The sequence below is a fragment of the Mustela nigripes genome, chromosome 1 (genome assembly GCF_022355385.1).
Source record: "Mustela nigripes isolate SB6536 chromosome 1, MUSNIG.SB6536, whole genome shotgun sequence".
Lineage (NCBI taxonomy): Eukaryota > Metazoa > Chordata > Mammalia > Carnivora > Mustelidae > Mustela > Mustela nigripes.
In genome coordinates this window covers 223,710,260-223,720,316 of record NC_081557.1, presented here as the reverse complement: position 1 = coordinate 223,720,316, position 10,057 = coordinate 223,710,260, and the positions used below count along the sequence as shown (strand labels likewise).

General features: G+C 38.8%; 1 pseudogene; it reads left to right on the top strand.

The window, feature by feature from the left end:
* The first annotated feature begins 415 nt into the window (after nucleotides 1-415).
* Nucleotides 416-595, top strand: LOC132015305 (cytochrome c oxidase subunit 7C, mitochondrial-like; annotated as a pseudogene).
* The last annotated feature ends 9,462 nt before the right edge of the window (nucleotides 596-10,057 follow it).

Sequence of the window (10,057 nt, the reverse complement as noted above, 5' to 3'; positions counted from 1 at the left end):
GCAACATGTACAAGGCAATGTGCATATATATATATATATATATATATATATATATATATGTATATATTTCAGATCAGACCTATCTGTCACAAGCTTAGTCATCTAGGAGCAGCACCAATGAGGAGCAGAGCATGGAACTCTACTGCATCACCAGCAGCCCCACTGCAGATGCTTGTTAACAGGAGGGATCCTAGGGAAGGGGCTGATGGGTCTGTTACCAGGACTTAAGCCCAAGACAAGCACTGTGCATTGCAAAGAGCAAAACCATGGGCTCTGGAACTAAGTGGGTGTTGACAAGGGTCTTACTAAAGAGAAGCCTTTTTAGTGGGAAACAGGGAAGAAGGAGGACTTGGCATGGTGCCACCATTTCTTCCTCTTGGGTCTCAGTGCCTTTCACAGAACTTCCACCAGCACCATGTTGGGACAGAGTATCTAGAGATTCACACACAGGAGCCACTGTGAGGAGGGCCTAGGGAAGAATTTGCCATTTTCAGTGAAAAACAAGTGGCAGTTACTAATTATGATGACCGTGTACTTTGGATCTGAACTTGCTGCATCCTTTCTTATAACAAAACACCAGCTACTTAAGAAATGAGAACGTTTAGTTAATCCATAAGATAGAAAAGAAGAAAAGCCTTATTCTTCTGTTTCTGGTTTGTCCCTGCTGAATGGACTCCACTCTTAGGAAATGGCCTCTTGAGATGATCCAGAGCGCCTACCAGAGTCCCTCTTGGGTATCATCTGGGTCCAGAGTGGTCCATCCTGGTGGATCCCAGATGTTATTTCCTCCAGAGTCCCAAAACAATACAAAGTTTAATTCATAGAACTAAGCATGAAATATGTCAAATAGCGCTTCTCTTAAGGGATAGGGAAAGTGGCAGAATCAAATTCAGCCCCAAGGAGGAAGGGAGGGGAGGCTGTGATTGATCACTGGTATTTTAGTCACACTCCTGTGGGTGTGTGCGTGTGTGTGTGTGTGTGTGTGTGTGACTTAATATCTAAACACACTGGAAACATTTTAAAAGAATATCTTTGACACATCACATCAAATAAGTACTGCCAACTCAAATGACTCACGTGCTGGAACAACTTCACTTGAAAATACAAATAAAACAGGAAATGTGTATGGTGGAAGAACTCGTTTTAAGGTATTCAATATAGGAGTAAAGATGTAGAGTTTTTTAAAGTAAATTTTAAGAATTACTTTTTATATTCCCAACACATTTGGGAACTTCTACTGACTAAAGAGTTTACAAAGTTTAAAAGGGTATAATATTTCCTTTTATTCATTGTGCATTTCTGCACATCTTTATAAGAAGTTCCTATGAACATCTTCCAATATCTTCCTCTACATTATTAATTTCTAGGCATTAGGAGAATAATAAGGTTTTATTAAATCTTAGAGATGCAATCTTGAAAATGTAAGAAACATGATTAGTAAGAAAAAAGAATGTGGGACTCTGCAGCTAAATAATACTATTTTGATCTATTCTTCTTGAAAATGTATGATGTTTTTCTAATAATAAATGGAGGGACCTAAGGTTCAGTTTGCTATTCTTCACTTCAAAGATAATAATAATATTCAGGGAATTATTAGTTTTGTATCTGAGAGCAATTACTCCTTCAAGCTATTGCTTGATTTAAATAGGTTTTATTAGACTTTAAAGTTTGTTGCACCTACCCTAGAGACTATTGTTTCGCTAGAAAGATTTTTGTTAGCCCAAACCTTTTCTTTAGTAACTAAATGACCTGATCACAGAGACTGTGATATTGTTGTTGCTGTTGTTTTTGTTTTAAGATTTATTTATTTATTTGAGAGAAAGAGAGAGGAAGAGGTAGAGGCAGAGGGAGAGTGACAATTTCAAGAAAACTCCTTGCTGAGTGCAGATCTCAACGTGGGACTTGATCAAAGGAACATGAACTCATGACCTGAGGTGAGATAAAGAGTTGGACACTTAACTGACTGAATCTCCCAGGCGCCCCAACACTGGGATATTGTTATGTTTTTAAAAATTACTTGGAGGAATCTGATTTAAATTTAAATGAGACTCACCTTAGACTCTTCTGAGAAGAGAGAATTCATGCAGAAGAATGTAGTAGTCATGAGCTTGGGGGTCTAAGTCCCTTGGTTCTTGGGTTTAGGAACTAAAATCTACTTATGAACTGTGTGATCTTGGGTACTTTTCCAAGGCTCTTTAGTCCTTGGTTTTCCCATCTAAAAAAATGGGGATAATGCCACTTCCTACTTCATAAGGTCAATATGAGAATAAAAAGAGTCACTGGGTATCATGTGCTTTGAAGATGCCTGGTTCCTAGTAGGTCTGAGAGAATTTTAATCCAGAATTTCTCAAACTTTAGTGGTTATTAGAATCTCATAAGGAACTTGGTAAAAATAAAAATCTTATTTTTTCTCGGTGAATCTGGGCCTTCATGTTCATTATTGGCTTCTAGGTAATGATGATACACATCAAAGACAAAGAATCACCAGTTTAGGCAACAATGATACATACACCAGGCATTGTGCTCAATGCTAAAGACACAAAGAAGAATGCATCAATCCAGCTTCAGTTGCAAAAACCAGACACTGCTCTAGCTTTCTTAAGCAGAAAGAGATTTTATACAGATCATTAAATACTTATGACATAGCGAGAGAGTCTTGAGGAGGTACTTCTCGACCAGGGTTCCAAAAGTGACTCTCAGAACATTGTCGAGGTGGCCTCACCAAGGTGGCTGTTACTTCTGTCACAGTCGGGGGTGGGGGAAGAATCAGATGATCCCATTCAGGGGGTGCCTGGATAGCTCAGTTGGTTAAATGCATGACTTTTGATTTTGGTCCATGTCATGCTCTCAGGGTTGTGAGATCAAACCCTGTGTTAAACTCTGTGTACAGTGTGGAGCCTCCTTAAGATCTTAAGATTCTCTGTCTCCCTCTTCCTCGGGCCCTCCTCCTCCCTCTTCTTCTCAAAGAAGAGGAAGAGGAAGAAGGAGGGAGAGGGGAGGAGAAAGGGTGCGGGGGAGGGGGAGGTGGAGGTGAAGATCATCCTATTCAGAAGCTGTTGAGTTTGAGGATAAATTGCTTTAGCTGCCATCCGACAATCAAGAGTCTACCTTAATCACCACAATAACTGCCTCACAACCTCCTTCCAACTAGGACTGGACACTAGCATGCTGCTACAGAGCAACCCAGCACTTCATGACTGCCTGTCCCAGCAACACCCACAGCAGCCTGAAGATGGCCCTGCCTCACTTCCACCTTCCAGCTTTCCCTTAAGAGCATCTAATCAGTGAGACTAATTTACATTTGAGATGAAGGAGACGATTTTAAGCTCTCTGGTCTCTACAGTCAAGGAGGACACACTGGAAGGAAGTTGGAAGGAATGCTGAATGCCAATCTTCCAGTTTCATCATAGATAAATGTATTCGTTGGCTAAAGCAGCCATAACAAAATACTCAAATACCAGAGTGGGTAACTTAAATAAAAGAAGTCTATTTTGCAAGGTTCAGGAGGCTAGAAGTCCAAGATCAAGGTGATGACATGTTTGGTTTCTCCTTAGGCATCTCTCCTTGGCTTCTGAATGGCTACTGCTCCCTGTGTTCTCACCTGGCCTTTCATCTATAAGTGTGCATCTCTAGTGTCTCTTCCTCTTCTTATAAGGACACCAGCCCTGTTGGATTAGGGCCTCACCTTTGTGACTTCATTTAGTCTTTTTTTTTTTTAAAGATTTTATTTATTTATTTGACAGAGAGAAATCACAAGTAGACAGAGAGGCAGACAGAGAGAGAGAGGGAAGCAGGCTCCCTGCTGAGCAGAGAGCCCGATGCAGGACTCGATCCCAGGACCCTGAGATCATGATCTGAGCCGAAGGCAGTGGCTTAACCCACTGAGCCACCCAGGCGTCCAACTTCATTTAGTCTTAATAACTTCTTTAGAGGCCCTATTTACAAATACAGTCACACTAGGAGTTAGGACTTCAACTTGTGAATTGAGGTGGGGGAAAAGGCACATCTTAGTCCATAACAGTAACTTTGACAGGCCTCTTCCTTAAAAGAATTTCATCTAAGAAAAAAGGTTATGAACATAGCTACACATGTTAAGAGTCACAACAGAAGTAGGTAGAGATTATGGTAAAAATATAGCACAGGACAGAGGTGACCTTTGATGATGGGTTGTATGTGTCTGTACAGAGCTTATTAACTAGAATCCTTATGTGTATTAATTATCTTTTTCCATATCAGAGGTAGAGTTCTAATGCAAATTCCAATGCTCAGTAGTAAGGGGAAAAGATGGTACAAAATGTTTCCTGTAGGAGATTGCTGACATTCTGTACAAATCTCCACTCCTTTGACTTCAGGAGCAACCTGGTGCCTGATAAGACAGTTTTGCTCATTAGCAAGTGGCTAAGTACCCTGATTTAAAATACAAAATACAGTTTTTAACACTAAGAAGCAGGTTCAGTGCTAAGACCTTTATATGTTTATTTCCTTTAAGCCTCATTTCAAAATCATCTAGGCTTTCCAGGATTTGAATCTGGGCGTCTCCAATGACTGGTTTCTTATTTATGGTGTCAAGAACCAAGATTCCCTGCCTCTCTTATTCATCCAGGATTCTAATCCCTGAGGATCACTGCAGGGAGCATCCCAACTCAGCAGTTCAAACCTTCCACTTAATACCTTACCTAACTTTCTTTCTTTGCCAAATTTATTTTGCTTTTTAATCCTTTAGACTTCTTTTGAATTTTACCCATAAGATCATATAAATTATTTAATAATAATTAATAATCATTTCATTTTATTCTTTATTTTCCAAACATCTGGCTCTGTTTGTTTTATTTAGTCTTGTTCTGTAGTCATTCCTAACTGTTTCCAATTTCTCTATTTGTCTTAGAGGAGTTTCTCCTTTGCACAGCAACTTGGAAATTAGTTCTCATTCCAAAGGAAAGAAAAAGATATAATTAAGGCCATCTGCCTTCAGTTTTTGACGCATTTAACAAATATTTACTCCATGTCTCTCATGTGTCAGGCTCCATCCTAGGCCCTGGAGATCCAGCAATGAACCAGATCATCAAGAAAACTAACCTTACAATGCTCACACCCCATGGAGGAAATGGACAAGAAAAGAAAGGATAATCACATTTCCAAAAAACAAAACAGTGTGATGGGTGGAGGTGTCTGAATGTGGACTGGGTGGTCATAAAAGGCATCTCAGAGGTGGTGACATTTGACAAGGCTGACACGGGTACTTAGCCATTGACGTCAAATTCTATTCATCACCCAAATAATTAACACACACTTGAAGGTAATTATCACTTCTGTGGAAGAAGTAAAAAACAAAGGAAGCAAAGCCCAAGCTGCTAGTGGTTAGATGTTTGATAGCTGTGAGCAGTAAAACTTCTGAAGACTCCTGAAACGCAGTAGCTAAGAACAGACCTCTCTCATATGATACAATCTCTTATTTGTGTGTGTGTCTGTTTTCTCTCATTTTCTAGGCACTAGGGATTTCTTCACTGAACTCTTAGATGACTGGAATCCTTGAAACTGCAAGTTATGTGTACGTGTGTTTTCTTAATAGTAATCAGTGGCACTAAGGACTTAGCATTCCAGAAACCCTGCCATTCTACTGAAACATCAACAATTTTTTAAAAAGATTTATTTATTTATTTGAGAGAGAGAGAGAACACAGGGGAAGTGGAGGGGCAGAGGGAGAGAGAATCCCAAGCACACTCCCCACTGAGTGTGAGCCCGATGCAGGGCTCCATCCCAGGACCCCAAGATCATGACCTGAGCCAAAATCAAGAGTCAGCTGCTTAATGGACTGAGCCACCCAGGTGCCTTATTGATCATGTATATTTAAAAAACACCATGGTTAAGCTAACAGTGTGCTGGCTTTTGATTAGAAAGTTGCATTGGTTCACTTCAATCTTTTCTCTTACATGGTATTTTTCTTTCAGAGAGTTTTTGAGCATTTGAGTTGTGGTTGCACACCCAACTAAGCTATGTTCTTTCATCAAGCCCGTAATCATCCAGATCGGTGCCTTAAATTTCCAATTATATTCCAGGTAGAAACGAATCGCTCCTTGATGCTACTACAGGTTTGAATTTTACTGTGTCCATTACTGCAAATCTGGATGATAAAAACTCAGGCTAGAGAGTATGATACTAAGCCAAGTAAGTCAGTCAGAGAAAGACAAATATCATATGTTTTCACTCATATGTGGATTTTAAGAAATAAAACAAATGAACATGGTGGGGGGTGAGGGAAGAGAGGAAAACCAAGGAAACAGACTTAACTATAGAGAACAAACTGATAGTCACCAGATGGGAGGTTGGTGGGGGATGGGTGAAACAGGTGATGGTGGTTAGGAAGGGTACTGGTCATGAGCACTGGTGTTGTATGGAAGTGTTGAATTCGCTGTATTGTACGCCTGAATATTACACTGTATGTTAACTAACTGGAATTTAAATAAAAAGTTGGGAAAAAAAATAAAAACCAAAACCTCAGACAGCCATTTAATGCTTGCAGACAGCTATCTATTTGTCATTATGTAGTCAAAATACCCAGACAATTGACTGTTGGGTTTTGTTTTTTGTGTGTGTTTTTTTTAATATTCCAGATGATTCAGTGCAGATGCAGCCAAGGAAATCTTTGAATCATAAGTGTCCAATTTTCATGGCAGATTACAAATTTCTACAACTAGCATGACTCATCAGTCTTTTCTCAGAAAGAACAGTTCCTCCAAGGACAGGATTTTTGTTTCTCAGTCAATTTTCCCAGAAATTTTTTAATGCTAATCTTAAATGTAACCTTTGTTCTTTAAGATGAGCTTCTGAATTTTAAGCACAAAATCGAACTACTAAATGAGGAAAACATAAAACAAACAGCCAGTTCAGATCTTATTGACTTTATCACTCAGTTACACATTTTCCTTCCTCATAAGGCCAAGCAAAACAAAAGAGAGCTGAATGGAAAAATCAAACCCTTAGAGGCTCACACATCATCTGTGAATATTTCTTGTGGTCTCAGGAAGGCTGGGAGTAGAATACCTTTGTTTCTCCTCTCCTCTTCCAGAATTTGATATACAACAAAGGAATCACACCAGTCAGTATTCTCTAGGTTTGAAGTATATGGGATATGCATCTTTCTGGAGCCACAAGAGACTTCTGGGCTTGTAAAATCATGCCATGTGGCATGGTGGGCAGAGACCTGGACATAAATTCAGAGGATATAGGCTCTCAGTCTGGATCTACTACAAATTAAGTGTGTGGCTCTTTGGGTCTTAGTGTTGCATCTGAAAACATGATGTGGCTAACCAACAAGATCCTTAAAGATTTTCCTTCAAAACCTATGTTGATGTAAAGCTAACAAGGAATCCAGTGGCTCAACAATTTTAAGGAAGGACATCTTTGGTACTATGATGAAAGAATCCAGTATTAAAAAGAATCTGTTGACTTTTCTAGTATTCTACTATACATTAAATTCCATGACTATACAGACAATTAGAAGAGTTTAATGCAAGTAATAATGATTAATCTAGGGGTAAGTGGTAATGATTATACCAGATCAAAACAACACATCAATAAGCACAAGAATAGTCACATCTCCTACTGCTCAAATACAGTTGTGTTAGGTCTATGTGATGACAACAACAACAACACAAAGAACCCCAAGCATACTGTGTGTGGCCAGTGTCTAAATAACAAGAACACGCTTCATGATATTTTCCTGATCAATTCAATGTTTAGTCTTCATATTATCAGCTCCTTGTTTACCAAAGCATTTGGATCTTCTGGCTTTAACTAATCAGTATGATTTAGACTTCCTTGTCTTCAATTTTCTTATCTGTAAGATAAGCGCTTTGGCTGATAAAACTCGAAGATGCTTTCATTCTCTAAAATTCTGAGAGTCAATATTTTGAGGTCTCTAAAATTCCGAGAGCCTATTTTGGGGCAGGTTGAAAATCTGCTCTAATTAACTAAATTCAACTGTTCTAAGAAATGTATGCTATCAGATATACAGACTCAGAGAGAGGCACATCTTACCAGAGAACAAAATGACTTCCTAAATAGTTTCATTGCAGAGATATCAAAAAGGACACTATAAGCCCTGTGCCCTCCCTTCCCCCAGAAAAATCTCTCCTGATGCCTGATTTCTAAAATTACAGATTCATCTAAGAACTTGTCTTCTGGTAAAACACAAATGCCTTCAGAAAGGTCACGCATTAAATATTATCAGTCATTTTTACCTTTGTTTGAATGATTTTTTTTTTTTTCCAATTTGACCCTGCCTTGTTCCATAAAAGATTTGAAGCAGCTTACTGGAAATGAGTTTATCAGATTTGATGAAAGCCCATGGGGACCGGGAGGGAATGCAGGAAGGAGGGTGCCACCAACAAGGAAAGCTTAATGTAAATTGTAAATTGCAAAGTGTTGTAAAAATATTAGAAATTGTTATTAAGAAAGGGAGAATCTGGATGGCTAAAGTTCATTTCCCAATGATTCAGTCTACTATTTCAACAGGTCAAATTATTCTCCATCCTTCTTATGAGGTTTAATGCTGTTTGTCTAATTCTTTGGACAGTCTGTTAGAAAAAGAAATACATTCGTAATTTGCTCTTTACCTTGCTCATGTTGCTTTCCCATTTCCTGAATGGCATAAAATTCTGTTAGCCACTGTGCTGTCTGGGAGCACTATTTGCAGTCTCATGATCTATTTTCTGGAAATGCAAAGATCCTTTCTCTGTCTTTGCATAAATAGGTGTCTATTAAGCTCAGGAAGGAAAAAATGACTAATTTTAAATGGCTCTCTCAATGTTGCCAGAGCTGATTATAGCAAAATGAATAGTTCTAGCATAAGATGGCAAAGAAAACCAAAGCCCATTTTCAGAGATAAAATCTTAAACGAAACACAAAAAATTCATGTCATTTCTGTATTTTATTGTATAGATTATATTTTATTTAGGTCACAAAGATAATAGAACTTTGAAAAAAGAAGTCTTTAAACCCTGAGAATTAGACTGAAAATAACTTGCTTTCCTGGAAAATACCAGCCCATGAAGGAGATCTACTACAGGATCAGAGACCAAGAAAGAGAAGCAGGCCTTTTGAGCTGGCCTTTCTAACCCCACTGGTACATTCAGGGCACCTGGGTGGCTCAGTCATTAAGCATTTGCCTTCAGATCAGGTCATGATTCCAGGGTTTTGGGATAGAACCTTGCATTGGGCTTTCTGCTCTTCAGGGAGCCAGCTTCTCACACTCCCTGTTCCCCTCCACCCAACTTGTGTTCTCTCTAGCTCTCTCTCTGTCTCTCTCTCTCAAATAAACAAATAAAATCTTGAAAAACAAAAAAACAAAAAACTAGGACTTTCAAAAACAACCACATATATAGGAGAAATTGGAAAGTCACCACACATGCACAGATAAAAGCTTAGATTCAGAAAAAAACTAACAACGCCTTAAGTTTACACCTCAGGCTGATCCTTGGCACAGAAATAGCTTACAACAGTCAAAACAAAACCAATCAGAACAAAATCCAGCAAAACCTAGCAATGGGGAACAATCTGACTTCATTTGACTCAAATGCTCAGTTTTCAATAAGAAAATCATAAGGCATATGAAAATATAGGAAAATATGACCCACTCATAGGGTAAAATAAACCAAAACACTGTCTCCAAGTAAGACCTGACAGATGTATAAGACAAAGAGTTGAAAATTACTGTCTTAAAGATGCTCAAAGGCAAAAGAAAAACTTAAGGAAAATCAAGAAAATGATGTATGAACAATATGTAAATATCAATAAAGAAAGACAAAACTAACATGTGTTGGAGAGGATGTGGAGAAAGGGGAACCCTCTTACACTGTTGGTGGGAATGCAAATTGGTGCAGCCACTTTGGAGAACAGTGTGGAGATTCCTCAAGAAATTAAAAATAGAGCTTCCCTATGACCCTGCAATTGCACTACTGGATATTTACCCCAAAGATACAGATGTAGTGAAAAGAAGGGCCATCTGTACCCCAATGTTTATAGCAGCAATGGCCACAGTTTGGTGACCGTGGCCATT